Source organism: Vombatus ursinus, unplaced genomic scaffold (assembly GCF_900497805.2).
Source record: "Vombatus ursinus unplaced genomic scaffold, bare-nosed wombat genome assembly UNPS02014864.1, whole genome shotgun sequence".
NCBI classification, from domain to species: domain Eukaryota; kingdom Metazoa; phylum Chordata; class Mammalia; order Diprotodontia; family Vombatidae; genus Vombatus; species Vombatus ursinus.
In genome coordinates this window covers 8,586,416-8,604,045 of record NW_020954642.1, presented here as the reverse complement: position 1 = coordinate 8,604,045, position 17,630 = coordinate 8,586,416, and positions in this window count along the sequence as shown.

Here is a 17,630-nt window from a genome sequence, read left to right as displayed (position 1 = left end):
TTGCTTATTTTTGCAACCTTTTCCTTGATTTTGAACTTTATTTTAAATTTGGGCTCTGTTCCTGGAATGAAGGGAATGGGGTACAATCTCGATATATAAGCTTCTTTCACACTTCTGTTTTCAGAGCTAGTTCTGGGGGTTTGATAGTTCTTGCTGCTTCCAAAGTGGTGTGATCAGAGGGAGTTGTGGTCATTGTTCTACTGGTTTACTCTCTAGATTTTACATGGAAAGGCCCCTGATCTCCTGTAATTACAATTGATATTATTTCTCAGCATCTCTGATACCTTGGGACCAGAAGTGATACTGACCCTCAGGGCTTCTGCTTCCTCTTTACTGAAAGTGCTCTTCTCAGTTCTTGAACTATGCTGTAGAAGTGGGTATAAGCATTGGAATTGCCAAATAGCCTCTGGTCCTGCATCCAATGCTATCACAGGAGTCCCCTGTAAATCTCTTTCTGATCAGCTGCCAGGTCCCCTTACTGTCTCTGGTTTGAGAGCTTCTGAAGCTGCTGTGATTTCTGTTTCTAATACCTTATCTCACTACTGATGTTTCATCCACATGGGCTTCAGGTCAGCCCCCACCACCATTTCACAGATCTTTCATTCTGAACTTCTGAGTCATCTTGGGATTGAAGAATGTTTCACTCTAACCTTTTTTTGGCTATTCCACTCCGGAACTCAATTTGAAACAGTATTTAAAATATTTTTGGAGTGAAATATTGAGAAAGCTCATCTAAATGCTTACTTTATTCCACCATCTTGGCTCTGCCCTCTGAAGAGTCCCCGACCTTTCTTAATTCTAGTGCCTTCCCTTTGTTAATTCTTATTTATCCTGTATGAAATGTGTTTGTCTATATTTGTTTGTTTGTTTTCTCTCCCATTAAATAGTGAGTTCCTTGAATTAGGGAATGTTTTTTATCTTTTTTTTTGTTATCCTCAGCCTTTTAGCACAGTGCCTAACACACAGTAGATGCTTAATAAATGTTTATTGATTGATAAAAATGTGCTTTTTTTTACAACAAACTCAGAAGATAGGTTGTATCAGCATTCTTAAACTCTTTTACAGGTGAGGACCTTGTAGTGACCTTAAAGCCAGAAAGACTTGTGCCCAAAGCTCATCTTTGAAATATATGGCTACATGATCTGGGGTAAGTCATATAAAATATAGGTGCTCTGGTGATTCTTTAAGACTATAAACTGCAGAGAAAGTACTAATTTGCATAGTAGAGGAAGTCTCCCCATCTGGGAAGTCCCTCTTGGCAAAATCACAGGTTCAATTATTTTCCTATCTAAAAAGAGATTGAGCCAGAATTCAAATCCAAGTCTTCTGGTTCCAGATTCATTGATCTGTACACAATGGTGTTGTCACTGAGTTGTTGCCATTATCAGGACTTTGTGCAGGTATTATGACAGATGCTGAAGGGGCACAGCCTCTACCCTCACATTAGCATTCACAAATAAAAAGATTCGATAAAAAACAGGTGGAAAAATAGTATTTTCTAATTATCTCTAGCACTTGGCATTGTGCCTTTATTGCATCAGATGATCTAGCAAAAGATTATATCAAAGGCCAAATAAAACAGTATCTAATGAACAATATTATACTCACCAATCAATCAGAATAATGTATGCACATGTGCACACACACACATACATACATACATGTAGAGCACTTTGGGATTGGATGCTTGCTATGTTCTACTGGATAGCAGGTGTTCAATCAAAATTGTTAATGTATTTTCAGTGGATCTCATATCCTTTAAAAGCAGGTAATTAGAATTATCCACAGATACTTTGAGAGCATGAATAATTCATTTCTGCACATCAATAAAATAATTATTGAGTATTTTTGTTCTTAGCTTTCTATTTCAATAAAATTGCCCATGTTGTATTACTGTCATCAGAATGCAACTTTCTTTTTATTTTCATATTAAAATGACTTGTAAACTCTCTCTCTCTTTCTTTCTCTGTGTGTGTATGTGTGTGTGTGTGTGTTTTGGGTGAAAGAAGTGCCAGGGTAGATAGAAATTTACGGCGAACATTGTTTCTTTGTGATATGCAATAGGGTTTCAAAATCTCTTTTGAGCAGTAAAAGGCAGGGGGGACTCCTTCTATACTATCACCTTCCAAAATATATTCAATTAATTACCATCATCATCATCATAGCTACCATTTGTATAGCACTTTAGTATTTACAATATAATTTATTTTTATTCGTACATTGGTTTTTTTTTCATTTTCAGCTGGGTGTATATTGCTAAAGCTCTATGGAGAAGTGAAAATTGACATTTAGGTCACAGGGTAAATGTGTGTGTATGTGTGTGTGTGTGTGTGTGTTTGTGCATGTGTCTTTTAACTTTCAAACAACACATATAGCAATCATTTTTCTCAGATATTTTTTAACATTTCCTCTGAAATGATTGAGAAGTAACTTGGCCATTTTACAGTCTAATATCAAGTGGTGTTCCAAATTAAAGAATGAAAGTAGGAACCTTTTTTAGTGAAACAAAATGTTAAATGACATAAATCAATGGTTGTGTTATGTGATAGTGCTATATTATCTTCCACTTTTTTAGTACTTTAAAACATATAAAGCTTCTCATTTCAATCCTTTGAAGAAAGAAGTACATTTATCATAGTTGAGGCTATAATCATCCTCCCAGACATCCAAGCTTACAACTTAGGTATCATCCTTGACTCCTTACTTTCTCTCACCTCTTCATATCCAATCTATCGCCAATTCCTGTTTATTCTGTATTTCCAACATCTCTCATACTAAATTCCTTTCCTTCCTCTCACACTGCCACAACCATAGTTCAGTTCCTCATTAGTCATGCTTGGACTATTACAACAGGCTATTTGGTGATCTCCATGCCTCAGGTCTCTGCTCACTTCAGTTTACCCTCCACTAAGTTAGAAAAGCAGTCTACCTAAAGCACAGTTCTGAACATGCCACCTCTTTATAAGCAACACAAAACAAACTAAAACAACTGTACTGGTTTTCTCCCTCTGATTTGCTTTTAAAATGCTCTATCTGGCCCCTTCATACCTTTCCAATCTTTTTACATCATACTGCCTCCATTTGCTCTACAATCCAGTAATGGCATTCTCCTTCCTCTTTCTGGTACAATTGCTCTACGATCTGGCTCAATGCCTTTGCACTGGCTGTCCCCCCAACCCCGCCCACATTGAATCCTCTTCCTCCTTCTGCCTCCTTCCTTTCCTGACTTCCTTCAAATTTCTGTTAAATCCACACTTTCTGCAAGATTCCTTTCCATGGAAAAGAAAGATGATAGTACATTTGAAGTGAAATAAAAGTCAAGAGAAATTAAATTTTAGAGAAAGACTTCTCATATTTTTTGTTGGTCATAAATACCTTAATGCTAGTTCCTTCTTTCAAAGATTACCAAATTACCCTGTTTCTATTTGGTATAGTCATAGTGATTTGTATTGTGTCTCCCCCTTTAGAATATGAGTTCTCTGAGAGTAAGGACTACTTTTGCCTTTCTTTGTATCCCTAGAACCTAGCATAGTACCTGGCACAGAGTAAGCACTAAATAAATGCCTATTGAATGACTTGGTGACTGAATTGATACTCCATGTCACCTTGAGAATGTCAATTCCTTTGTTTACACCTATTTCCTCAGGCCCAGTAGAAAAAGCACTAGAATTATAGGACCTAGGTTCAAATGCCACCTTTGTCACGACCACCTATGTTTACTTTGGAAAGTCACATGATATCTCTGGGCCCTAGTTTTCTCATCTCTAAAATTAGATCATACTAAATGACCTTTATGGTCCCTACATAGTCCTATGGCCTATAAACTATGTATGGTGATTCTTATATTTCAGCTACCTTACATGAATGATGAGAAAAAAGTGCTGTAACAAACTAAAGTAAAACAAGCAAACATACACCAAAATAACACGCAAATGTGAACTTTGGTTATTATTACATTATTTCTGGACTGCTTAACCACTATCCATAACTAAAAGTATTATTTGGGACATGTGTAGGAACTGATTAGACTAAAACCATTAGGACTTCTTGATTTCTCTCTCTCTCTCTCTCTCTCTCTCTCTCTCTCTCTGTCATCATTTTTCTTGATTATATCTGCACAGGGCCTGTTCAAGGCTACCTGTGATCTTTTTTTCTTTCCAATTCATTTAAGTTTAAAAGTCAATATTTGCCTTGTTTTCGCTATGGCCACATATGCCTTTAGCAGTAAACTGGGGAAGAATGTGAGTATTAACTGTGTTAACTCCAGGTTTCTTAAGGAAGATTGTTTATTGGACTTTATCAGGCTGGTAGATGCATTTAAAAACAAATAGAAAATGACACTAACAATGGGCTTGATTTATTTACAGAAAGTATCTGGAAAGTAGTCAGAACAATGTGCTTTGGGGAAATGTTTGAGTGCCTGTTTTTCATTCATTGAAATAAAGATAAAGAGGCTTCTATCAAAGAATTGGAACTTGAGGGGGGATACCCATCAATTGTAGAATGAATGAATAAGCTGTGGCATATGATTGTGATGGAATGATATTGTAAAATAAGAAATGACAAGCAGGATGGTTTCATGAAAACCTGGAAAGACTTATGTGAACTGATGCAAAGTGAAGTAAGCAGAACCAGGAGAACATTTGTATATAGTAACAATGATAGTGTAAACATGGTCAACTGTGAAAGACTTAGCTACTCTAATCAATAAAATGATCTAAAGCAATTACAAAGTACACATGGTAGAAAATGCTATCCACCTCCAGGGAGGAAACTGATGAATTCTGAGTATAGATTGAAACATATTTTTTTTTCATTTTGTAAAATTGTTTTCTTGCTTTTTTGCAACATGATTAATATAGAAATTTGTTTTGCATGTCTTCACATCTATACTTGATATCACATTGCCTTCTCAATGGATGGAGGAGAATTTGGAACTCAAAATAGTTAAAGAAAAGGAAAGAAAAGAATGTTAAAATAAATAGATTAGAAAGCTGCTAAAATAAAATAAAAAGAGGACTCCATGGTGTAAAGTGAAGAACAATAGATGAGGGGAGTTGACAGACTTGGGTTTGAGAACTAAGGTTCTGTTACTTATTCATTGTCTGCCCATGGGCAAATCTTTTATCTCTCTAAGCACCACTTGGCTACTCTGTAAAATGGGGATGCTGATGCTGGCACAACTTTGCTTGTTATTGGAGTCAATTAAGATAATTTAAAGAAAGCAGACTATAAATATAACACTGCAATTATCATCATTTGGCACTGAACACACTTGTTTCAAAGTCCTAAAGAACATGAGTAGCCCCAAATTCCTATTTATGTGTCAACTTTTTGAAATGAAAAATATTAAATACACCACATCTTCAGGATTTGTCTTTCTAGTGGTAAGTGAGCATGGATAGACAAAATCATTCACATTCTTTTATGTCTAAAAACATTGGCAGAGGATTCTCTCTGGTCAAAGATCAGAACCAGATAAACTGAATGTCAAAAATCTTTTCAACAAGATGACAGATTTGGATCTCTGTCACCAAGGTTATTAATGTCATGTTCCACCTGCTGTGGACTGGCCCCATATGCTGGTTCTTGAAAAGGAGAACCCACTAGCAGGATTCCTGCAGTTTGCTGAACTGATTGACTTATCAGTCTAATTGTGCTCAAGGTGATGTTGTGATATCCATACGCATACAGGCAAGAGTTCTGTAATATTATGCAAAAAAAATAAATAAAAATAGAGTTTTTTGAAAGGGAAGGGCAGAAAATTATCCAAATTACATTTCATTAAAAGGAGGAAATATTAGAGCAATCCCTAAAGTTTGCCCCCGGCCCATCTGTTGAATGAAGGTCCCTCTGTATTTGTTTTATAAGACATGAAGAGAAATTTGCATGATTTTAGACTTCACATCTGGCTGGGTTGTGCCTAGGAAACTGGTTTTGTGCAATTGCTGGGGAGTTCTGTGAGGAGTGTGACTGATGGGAATGAGCTACTGAGAGTAATCGGAGCAGAAGGAGGGTTAGGGAGGGCTGAACAAGCACAGCAAAACTCCAGTCATCGCCTTGGAGAGTTGAAGCCTCTGAAGAAAAGAGTTTAGCATATTGATTTTTTCACTTGTCTGACTATTGGCCTGGATTGTTAATTATTGGCTGGCATTCTGCTCTGGAGCAGATACAGAGTGTCTCTTATAAGAGTGAGCTCTTATCCCTGCCTGCCTCAGCCCCCATGGCTGCCTATCAATCTTGAGTCATGATGTAGAAGCTTTTATGTTTGACTTTTATCTCACTCTATTACCATTTGGAGAATCCTACACTATTTGATCTCTCCTCATATTGAGACTCTTAGTATCACAGATGGTATTTGGGAAACAGAGTACTTTGTCTTGGGGGTGAAAGGAGGTGAAGAGATATTCAAGAAAAAATTACAGTACCTAAGAAATACCTATGAGCTCTAAAGTTGTTTTAAGACTGCTCTGATCCCTCCATGTGGCCTGTTAATTCTGTAGTCTGAAATGGCCTGGCCTGCACCTTTATATATAACTCCTGGAGTATGACTCTCTAAACCATCAAAATCAGGAGCTCTTTGTTCTCTGGACACCAAGTCATGGCAATAAAGTTTGGGGGCATTTAAGATGCCATTTAAAACAGGACATTTCCATTATGTTTCACTGTACATTGGTATCCCTCATCCTTCTACATTCTTCAATGGAAATCCAGGGAAGAACATTCTCCTTGGATCTGGAATTTCATCTGTGTGTGTACTCCCTAGACACAGACAGAAGCCCTGCAAAGTCATGCTCAATAGTCCACAGGAGGTCATGTACCCCAAATCAATGTGCAGCCATTGGTGGCAGGCATCTATTCACAATTACCTACGTGACCTCAGAGAGCACAAACATAATCCATCACTTTGTCTGCACTGAAAGCTTTTCCAATTTGAAAGCACCTACCAGAGTTTGCACTACATCTGCATAGCCTTCAAGAAACAAGAATTACATTTGGGTTAGGACTCATCATTTGAGTAAAACTTTAGTGAAACACATAGACAACTGCAAAAATATGTGTCCACATACTCTGTCTCTCTGTCTCTGTCTCTTTCTGTCTCTCTCTCTCTCTCTCTGCCCTCTCTCTCTTTGTCCCTTTCTCTGTTCCTCACTCTCTCTCCCCCTGTCTCTCTTTGAACAATCTATTTCTTGCTATTATGCAGCATTAATGTTCAGTTATGAAAAGCATTATCAAACTTGAAGAAATTTGTGTAACACAAAGGCCTACAGAACCTCTTTGGGCAGAAAACTAAACTGGATTACTTACGTGTCATAAGTTTAACTTATCCATGCAATGGAAATATTTTGGTCAGCCCTCATATATAGGGATGGAGTGACCATATGGGATTTATCTGTGGTGAAATGCATAGTGTTAATATTGGAAACAGAAGGACTGGGGTAATAATTCTGCCTCAGACACTCACTATGTGACATGGAAATAGCAATATAACCTCTCAGTCGCATATTCCTCATCTGTAAAATGGAAATAATAATAGCATATAACTCACAGGATTATTATGAGGATCAAATGAGATAAAATATAGAATGTATTACAAATTCTAAAGTGTTATACAAAATGGTACCTATTATTATTATTATTATTATAATTTTCTAAAACATAAAACATCACACTCATTTTAGTGAGCTTTTGGACTTCCTTTTCCATTTGGCCAATTCTGCTTTTGAATGTATTCTTCTCCTCATTGGCTTTTTGGATCTCTTTTGTCATTTGGGTTAAGTTATTTTTAAGGTGTTATTTTCTTTAGTATTTTTTGGGAGTCTCTTTTAGCAAGCTGTTGACTCCTTTTTCATGACTTTCTTGCATCACTCTCATTTCTCTTCCCAGTTTTTCCTCTACTTCTCTTACTGGCTTCTTAAAATCCTTTTTGAACTCTTCTGTGGCCTGGGAATGATTCATATTTTTCTTGGAGGCTTTAGATGTAGGAGCCTTGACTTTGTTGTCTCTGGTCATATCCTTAAATAACTTATGTTTTATAGGTCTTTAGAACTGAAAGAGACCTTAGAGGCCATTTAGTAACATAGCAGGGTGTTGATCAGAGGATTCCTGATCAATTGATTACTCCTGACCCACCTGATGAAATTACAGTCTATAAAACGCAGGCAAAAGCAACAAGAACATGTTAAAGTTTTGCACATTTCAGACTTACGGTAGTTGCATGCACAGCTTATAAATAGTTTGAAAACTTGAATAGCTCATATCCTTTGTGACATGTTTAAAGATTAAAAAGAGCTCACTCCTTTAATATTTTGAGAGATTAGTTTAATGAAGTATTAAAAAAAAGTTTACCCCTCTTTAATCCTTTAGGCCATGTGAAGTAGTTCCCTAATCAACTCAAAAGAATTTTAGGGCAGTAATCAGCTACAATATCAGGAACGTTCCTGTTTGCCTTAAAAAATAAGGCAGTTCTGTGAAGAGTGTTAGTTCTGGTAGTTGAGAGGAGAACTGGCTTTGGAGAAGGAGCTTAGCTCTTGAAAATGAATCACTCTTGACCTTCTCTCTTAAACCCCTTTCTGGGATAAGGTGAGCATGGTAGAGGAAATTTCTCTCTCCTCTGTTATGCTTTTCTGTAACTAACAGAGAAAAGACCTATAAGATCCAGTTATGGAATTAAATTTGAATTGTGGAGAGTTTTAAGTTCAAGGTCCCAATAGAGCATTTCTCCTAGCTGAGTTTTTGTTTTTGTTCCATCCAGAAGAAGCATCAAGAAGCCATTAAGAAAAGAAAAAGAGATGGTACAAATGACCTGTAGTGCTGGAGCTTTTGAGCTATCTTGGCTACATTGTTCCTTATATACATGTATTTCTATTAGTTTATTCTATTTTTGGGACTTCTTTTGTAGCCTAGGTTTATAGGGGGAATGCCCTATAATGCCACAATGTTATACAATGCCACTTATATAAACAACTTTGCCTTAAGGCAATTGTGTCAACTGAGTAATTATTGAAAGTGAATGTAGTGTTTGGGGCTTATAGACTATCACTATGGGATTAAGAGTGTGAGTTTGTAGAGTTCCCTGAATCTGAAATAATTTTCCTCCAGAGCACTCAAAACCAATTACAAGATGATGGGATAGTCAAGGGTACTATATGCAAGTGAAAGAGGTGATGTCAGGAGAGGTGAAATTACATGCCCAAAGTCACAGGTCATAAACAGGGAAATTGAGATCTGAAACTAGATCTACTGAATCCATATCCATTCCCTTATATTATGCCTGGTGATGATGATGATTTGAGCAACTGAATTAAGGTGTCTTTTTTAACAGAAAATTCAGGATTCCTATCAAACTCTGTTATTTTGTAGAACAAATGTGATCTTCATAGAGACAAAAATCTCTATATGCTTCTTTTTCTCTGATAATTTAAGTGATTCATGTAGGATCACAGACATATGTCTATGTGGGAGGAAAAGAAAAGGGGAAAGATGTAGGGAGACAGAGCCTTTGAATGAATCAATCCCTTCAGGCTATAATTATTTATATCAACCTCACACTAATATTCAGATATTCTTAAGATCAGAATATTTTTTCTCTTCTATTACTTTCAATTACCCTGATTAATGTTTATCATAAACCTAAAAGAAGGAGTTTTTCTTGCTTCCAAAGGCCACTTCCAAAGACAGAGTGATTTCCTCCTGGATGTTTCAGTCAGCCACTAGCTTAAAATGAGCTGTGTGCCATCATTATTTTTTTATAAAGCTAAAATAATCTCAGTGCATTAATAATATCATTATTAATAATAATACCTTTCATTTCTATAGTGCTTTATACTTTTCAAAATGATTCCACATGCATTATCTTTAATAGGCTATGCAATATTTAACTATGATTAAGAGACAATAGGGATAGAACTAAGGTCCTTTCTAGCTATTAAAATTTAGCAGGCATGATAGAAATAAGTATAGGGTCCAGTTCCAGCAAGATTTCAGGTATTTCCCTCTTCTCTAGCATCATACAACATGCAGAATACTGTGTCTTGAATCGAGACCCAAATTTTTAGAGGGATGTTGACAACCAGGCATCTACTCATTTGGATCAGGACAACTAAGGTTTTGGGGGGAGTCAAGATCAAGTCATATTAAAGAACAATTGATAACAGCGATCAAATAAAAACAGTAATACTTGTAAGTAATACATGTACACACACATCGACATGCACATTTCTCATGGGTTTATGAATTACACATATTGATAGAGGACCTCATATCTAATTTTAAAGACAAATGACTACTCTGCAGAAAAGGATAAAATATTAAAGTTAAATACTTAAATAACTCCTATGCATAAAAGGACATCATACCTGATATTAAAAACTTAAATGACTGCTATGTAAAAAAAAATCTTGCCTTCAAAAGGAAGAATTTTAGGTTCAATGTGTTGAAGTCACAAAGGTATTTGGCAATTCATTATAAACAATAACTTTCTTGTTTATATTTTAATACACTTCTTAAAATTAATTTTATATGAGTAATATTTCTATAGCAGAATGCAAACACCTTGAGGTCAGGGGCTATATTGTTTTTGTCTTCATATCTCCACATCTTTGCATATTGGAGGCGCTTAATGTTTGTAGAATTGGAGAACTACTAACAATGCTAGTCCACATCACCAATTGCCTGCTAGACATTTCTACTTTGGTATTGCATCAGATTATCAAACTTAGCATGTTACAAAATAGAACTCATCATCTTCTTCCCTAAATCCAGGTCTTTTCCACACTTACCTAATACTATTGAGGATATGACCACCTCCTTACCACCCTCCTAGTCATTCAGGTTACTTACTTCGAAGTAATTCTTGTCTCTTCCTTCCCCTTCATCATGTCCTCTTTCCAACAATAGCAAGTCCTGTCTTCTCTTCCTTGACAATATGTTTCATATCTGTCTTCTAGTCTCCACTCACATGAGCACCGCTCTAATTCAGATCGTTCTTACCTCTTGTCTGGACTATTGCAATAGGTTCCTAATCTCTGTCCCTTGTTTCTTCCCTCTATCAATCAATTCTATACCTTCACTTCCAACTACATTTAAAAACCTTCAGAGACATCCTATTACCTGTAGAGGAAATTGTGAAACTCTCAGCTTGGCTTTTAAAGTATGCTATAATGTGACTCTAATCTACTTGTTGGATTTATTTCCTACTGTTTCCCTTTATGCACTCTATATTAAAGTCAACCTAAATTACTAGCTTTTCTTGGACCACAATACTCCATCGCTTACCTACATTGACTAAAGCCATTTCATCCTCTTGATTATAGTCCCTCAACATTTCTATGCCTGAAAATCCACATCCTTCTTTAAGGTGTAGGCAATATACTGAGACTTCTGTGAAGCCTTCCATTACCCCTCCCTACCACCTGATTATTAAGATTCCTCCTATCCCCAGATTACATCTATATTTTTTTCCTACAGAAGGTGATCTCCTCAAGGGCCAGTAGACACACACACACACACACACACTTGTGTGTGTGTGTGTGTGTGTGTGTGTAGACAGAGGGCACATGGTGAGTTGAATATGAAGAGATGATATCCAAAAAACAAAATTAAATGGTAAGGGAGGATTATACTGGGAGAAGGAAAAAGTATTTTTGGGGTCCCCTTTAGCAAGCTGTTGACTCATTTTTCATGATTTTCTTGCATCACTCTCATTTCTTTTCCCAATTTTTCCTCTACTTCTCTTACTTGCCTTACAAAATCCTTTTTGAGCTCTTCCATGGCCTGGGACCAATTCATATTTTTCTTGGAGGCTTTGGATGTAGAAGCTTTGGCTTTGTTGTCTTCTTCTGGTTATATGTTTTGATCTTCTTTGTCACCAAAGTAAGGTTCTATAGTCTGAGGATTTTTGGCGCTGTTTGCTGATGTTCCCAGTCAATTACTTGAGTTTTAAACTCTTTGTTAATGTAGGACTCTGCTTCCAGTGTGGATGGTGTACTATCTCAAGCTTCAGGGGTTTTATGCAACTGTTTTCAGATACCTATAAGGATCTGTGAATTTTCAGTTCATCCAAGTTGGGATGATCAAAGGAGAGATGTTTACTCCTTTCTTGGGCTGTGCTCTGGTCTATGGGTGACCACAAGCACTCTTTTCTGCCTTGGAACTGTGAGGAGGATTACCTCTCCACCACACCACAAGGTCCTCCTCACCAGTGCTTTTACTCACCCCAGTACCACCATCCAGGACTGTGACCCAGATCCAAGCCCAGGCAAAGCAAAAGATCCCTCCCTCAGCACCAGCAAAGATATCCCTGCAAACCCCCTCTGATCAGCCACTCAATCCCCCCACCATCTGTGGGCCAAGAGCTCAAAAAGCACCCACTGCCACTATTGCTATAGTCCCAGGGCTGTGCTAGGGTCAGGACTAGTCCACACTTCTCTCTCATGCAGGTCTGACAGACCTTTCCTACTGACCTTCTAAGTTGTCTTTGGCATTTGTGGTTGAGAAGTCTGGAAACCACCACAGCTCCTAGTGATTCAGTCCCCTGAGGCCTGCTCCAGGTTCGCTGAGGTCTGGTCTTTGCCTGTATGGCCCAAGCTGAACTGCATTCCTCTCCTGGCCCATCCAACACAACAGACCTTTTCTATCAACTATCCAGGTTGTCTTGGGCTGGAAATTTGTTTCATTCTGTCTTTTTGTGGGTTCTGCTGCTTTAGAATTTGTTTAGAGACATTTTTACAGGTATTTGGGAGGGTTTGGGAGAGAGGTCAAGTAAGTCATTGCTTTTACTCTGCCATCTTGGCTCTGTCCCTCCCCCCACTCCCTTTTAAACTGTGTTCTCTGGCATCTCTTCCTTCTTACTCCTATAGCTTTCAGTTGCTAATTGTGACTGCTGCCTTGCCACAGCACTAAGGGGATGGGGAAGGAATAAACATTTATTAAGCCCCTACTTTGTCCAAGCACTGTGCTAAGGAATTTACAAATATTATCTCATTTTTATTTAATCATAAATGGGGAGTATCTAACTTTAGTTTTTAACAAAATTCAGTAAGACATGTAATCCCAAAATTACTTAGTTAAATCATTCAATAGTACAGATTTACTTTAATTATAAAGAAAATCCACCTAAATCTCTTCTTTGATTCGGTCATGGACACACATAGAGAATATTTTGTTTTTTATTTTCCTCTAGAAAGGTGGAACTACTATAATTGGGACTTAAAATAGTGGCAGTATAGAACAGATAGGAAGGATATTAACAAGTCATAGCATACCCAGAGGGTAAGCCGTGTAGTCACAGTATTCAAAATCATACCTTGTCAAGGATCAGATGAAGAAACTGAGGATTATTACACTGGAGAAAAGAAGACCTGGTGGCACACTCAGGAGTGAAGGAGAAAGCATAATCATTGTCTTCAAGTATTTGAAAGTCTGATACGTGTAAATGGGGGAAGCATTTATATACAGGGAATAAACATTTATATAGTCCCCACAATCTTCTGGGCACTGTGCTGTGTTTTGCAAATGTGATTTCATTTGATCCCTACAACAATCCTGTAAGATAGGTGCTAGATTATCCCTATTGTACAGTAGGCAAACAGAGATTTTTTTTTAAGTGACTTGTCCAAGGTCACATAGCTAGCAAGTGTTTGAGGCTGGATTTAAGTCAGGTCTTCCTCTGTACCACCTAGGTATCTTAGATCTGCTCTGCTTGTCACCAAACTAGAAATAGGAGCAATGTATGGAAGCTGCTAAGATACTAATTTAAACTCAAGGTGAGGAAAATTTATTTCTTAATATTCAGAACTATATAAAAATGGAATAGAATGTAGTAGGTATAAGAGATTGCTCCTCTTCACTGGAGTCCTTCAAAGGATGGATGACCAGTAATTAGAGGACCTATGGGGGAGTCACGGTTATTCAGATAGAACTGGAGTTTTATAACCACTAAGGTCCTTTTTAATGCTAAGGTTTGGGGATCATGAAGGTATAATTTAAGTAGGATGGCATTATCCTATTCTAGAGTTCCTCTCTTTACAATTCAAGGAACTAGGCCTTGGAGCTGTCTTTCTATTTATTAATGGGCAGGTTCAGTTTCCCCAACACTTCTGTGGTCAGCATCGCTTTCATAACTATAGGGAAAAAACATGATGCAGTAGAAAAGAATCTGGACTTGAAGTCAGAAGACAAGCTTGAGCCCCAGCTGTGGAACAGAGCTGTGTGGCCCTGGCCTTTTTATTGTCCCTTTGTGTTTCACACTCTCATCTTTGTTAAACAGAGGATTGGAATCCATGATCTCTTAGTTCCCTTACCATTCTAACAATATCTGAAGCTGGTTCAAGGCAACTTGCCTTCTGTATCCCAGAGGTAGAGGCTAGATTCCCAAGATTAAGCTTTCAGGTAAAGATACAGCAGCACTGACTATGGGCACTAGAGTGGTGTTAATTCACTGAAGGTCAATTATTACAGGAAGAATAACTCAATGAAAATTGCATATACTACCTCTAGAATTTGTTTTTAAGTACATCAAGTGAAAGTTAAGAATATTGTGAATTGAGATTATAAACTTTAATTCATGTTATCTAAGATTTCAATTTAGTTATTTATTAAAAACAACTTCCAAGCAGCCCAATATAGTGGAGATAATACTCATACTACCTAATCTAAAGGGACATGTAGAAGAAAGTATTTTGTAAACTGTAGGATGCTGAATAACCATGATTCATTTGCCTGAGCCCCAGTTTCTTCATCTGTAAAATAAGACTAATAACTCCTGTAGTCCCTATCTTATTGAGTTGTTGTGAAGAATGAACTTTATATGGTACAAAATAAAATATAAATGTGGGCTAACATTGTTCTTGTTGCTTTCTTCTAAGCTCAGATCAAGTGCCACTTGTCACACAAGACCTCTCCTTATCCATTCAGTGGTTAGGGCCTTTCTCATCTTATCAGCACCACAATATTGCTTTCTTTTCTATTTTTATCAATATATACATTCATTTCCTCTAGTAAAATGGAAACAACTGAAGGACATGGATTATTTTGCTGTGTTTTGCTTTGATTTTCTTTATACCTCTATCAGACATATAGTAAGTGCTTAATAAATGCTGATTAAATGAATAAGTGAAAGAATGTTGTGATAATTTGTATGTAAGAAGTCATTGCACAGGGGTAGTAGGCTCGTGTCATTACCATAAAACTTGGGTTCTTAACTTTAGGCCCACAGAGTTTCACAGAGTATATGGACAGATTTCAAAGGTTCCATGAATTTGGATGGGGAAGAATATACATTAATTTTCTTTAGCTTCTAAACAAATTTCACCATTTCTCTAAATTATGATTTAAAAAAAATCTGAGAAAGGGTCCATAGATTTCACCAAATGTCACAAAAAGTGCCACACAACAAATACCTTAGAGCCCTCTTTTAAGTTTCACTGTCTCTTTCTTTTCCTTTTTTTCCCCTTCAGACATGTCACATTCATACATTTCTATTCAAAGAATATCATTCATAATCTAGGTTTTTCTCACCAAGTGGAGAATTAAGGAAACTCCAGATTACTTGGGCAAAAACAGCTGGGTCACTGCCTCCATTCTGTGCTTTCCCTTTCCATGGAAGACATGACTTGTCAATGATAAGTAAGGGTAGGACAAAGGACTGAGAGTGGCTTATTGTGAAAATAAGGATTCAAACTACGATAAATTAAACTCAAATTGTCTCAAAGAAATTGCTCAATCCAGGGCATAGGATCAAGATGGCCACTGTTAGAAACTAAGAGTTGTATGATGGGTATTTTTCCATTCTGTCTTTATCTGGCAACCATTTTATCACAAGAGACTCAGCCAGCCAGACTTAAAATGAAGAACACAAAGTCATTAGATAACTTTGACTGGACTGATCCATCAGTTCGGTTAAGTGACAGGTCAATTCAGTCAATCCAGTTTATAGACAGTTAGTGACCAGGCAAGTCAGTCCAAAGCATCACAGTGTGTTTGTAAACACAGCCTCAGGTGAAACAAGTATTCAGATAAGTCAGGTCTCCTAAAAGCCTTCACTCAAAATATCCTGATAAGGGAAGGAAAGAACTCCTAAGGCCTTGTCTTATCTGCACAGCAACATAGTTTTCCACTTCACTGGCAGTGATCTTCCCATAACCCTTGCTTCCTTATACCTGTGTAGACAAAATGACAAGTATACGTTTGGTGTCTTGAGTGGAGCAAAAAAAAAGATAATTCCCTCATCTTAAAATTGCATCTTTTTTTTCCCTCAGGTACAGTTTTCTTCTTTCCTTCCTTCCTTCTTCCCTCCCTCCCTTTTTCCCTCTCTCCTTCTCTCCCTCTTTTCTTTCTTTCTTTCTTTCTTTCTTTCTTTCTTTTTTTCTTTCTTTCTTTCTCTTTCCTTCCTGTATTCCTTCCTTTCTCCCTTTCTTCCTTACTTTATAGTGTGCTTGCTTCAAAATTTCATTCACAATAGTCCTGTTCTACTTATATTTCTCAAGAACACTTTTTCTGTGAAGTGGTTGAACTCAGGAATTAAAGAATTTAAAAAATGTAAAAGACCACTGAGGTCATCTAGTCTAGTATGAAAAAACATACCCTATACAGTGTGCATGACAAATTATCAGTCTTTTGTGACCCTCTTAGGATGAGGATTTCCCGTGCCAGTTCATCTCACCAATGGGCAGCTCTAATTTGAAGTGTTGATTTGTTTTCTTTACAAAGCATTACAACCAGGCTTTCTGCAACTCCCAGGTATTGTTCCTCAAGATGTTCTTTAAGGCTTGCAATATGTATACTCCCTTGTCCTCATACCAGCTACTCAAATACTAGAAGATATCTATAATACGCATTTACATATTCTTTTTTCCTCTGTTGAAAAGCCAATGTTCTTTCAAATGATTTTTAAAGACCTTAGCTTAAAAAGGCCAAGGTCTCCCATTGCATCCAGGGCCACCTCCAATTGTTTTAATCTATATCTTGCCACTAGACCCAGATGACTCCAGAGGAGAAAGTAAGACTGGTGACTTTGTACAGCCTTACCTCACTTAAATCCAATTCACTTGCATGTCATGGCATCACATCCCTGATTTCATGATTTCCTTCCTTTCCCTGTTTTGGCCAGAAACCCTAAGGGTCTTCCCCTCCCAGATTGATTTTTTTTCTCCTTTGACTAGGTAAAGAGGTAATTATCTGCTTCATTTCTTACCTATCCTTAATCACTGAATGGGTATAGCCTCAGTCAAACTGTTAAAGACAGACTTTTCATTCTGATACTTCAAAAACAAAGATATTATTTTTCTTTGACAGCTAGGTGGCACAGTGTATAAAGTGCTGGTGAGGCTGGTGACTTTGCACAGCCTTTAAAGAAAATATGCTATACATAATTTAAATAATCAAAATATAGAAATATTAATAATTCCCTTATTCTTAACATTATGATATTAGTAATGTATCCTGTTGATAATAGCTTTCTTTTCTATTGTATTTGTACAACTGATTTTTTTTTTGTTCCCAAGTGATCCATATGAAATTTTACTTTCTTGATTTGTTCTATTGTTTCATTTTGATTCATACCCCAGGATTTATCTCCTACTCTTTGTTCTTCTTTATTCCCCAGAACATTCATTATGAAGCTCAATAAA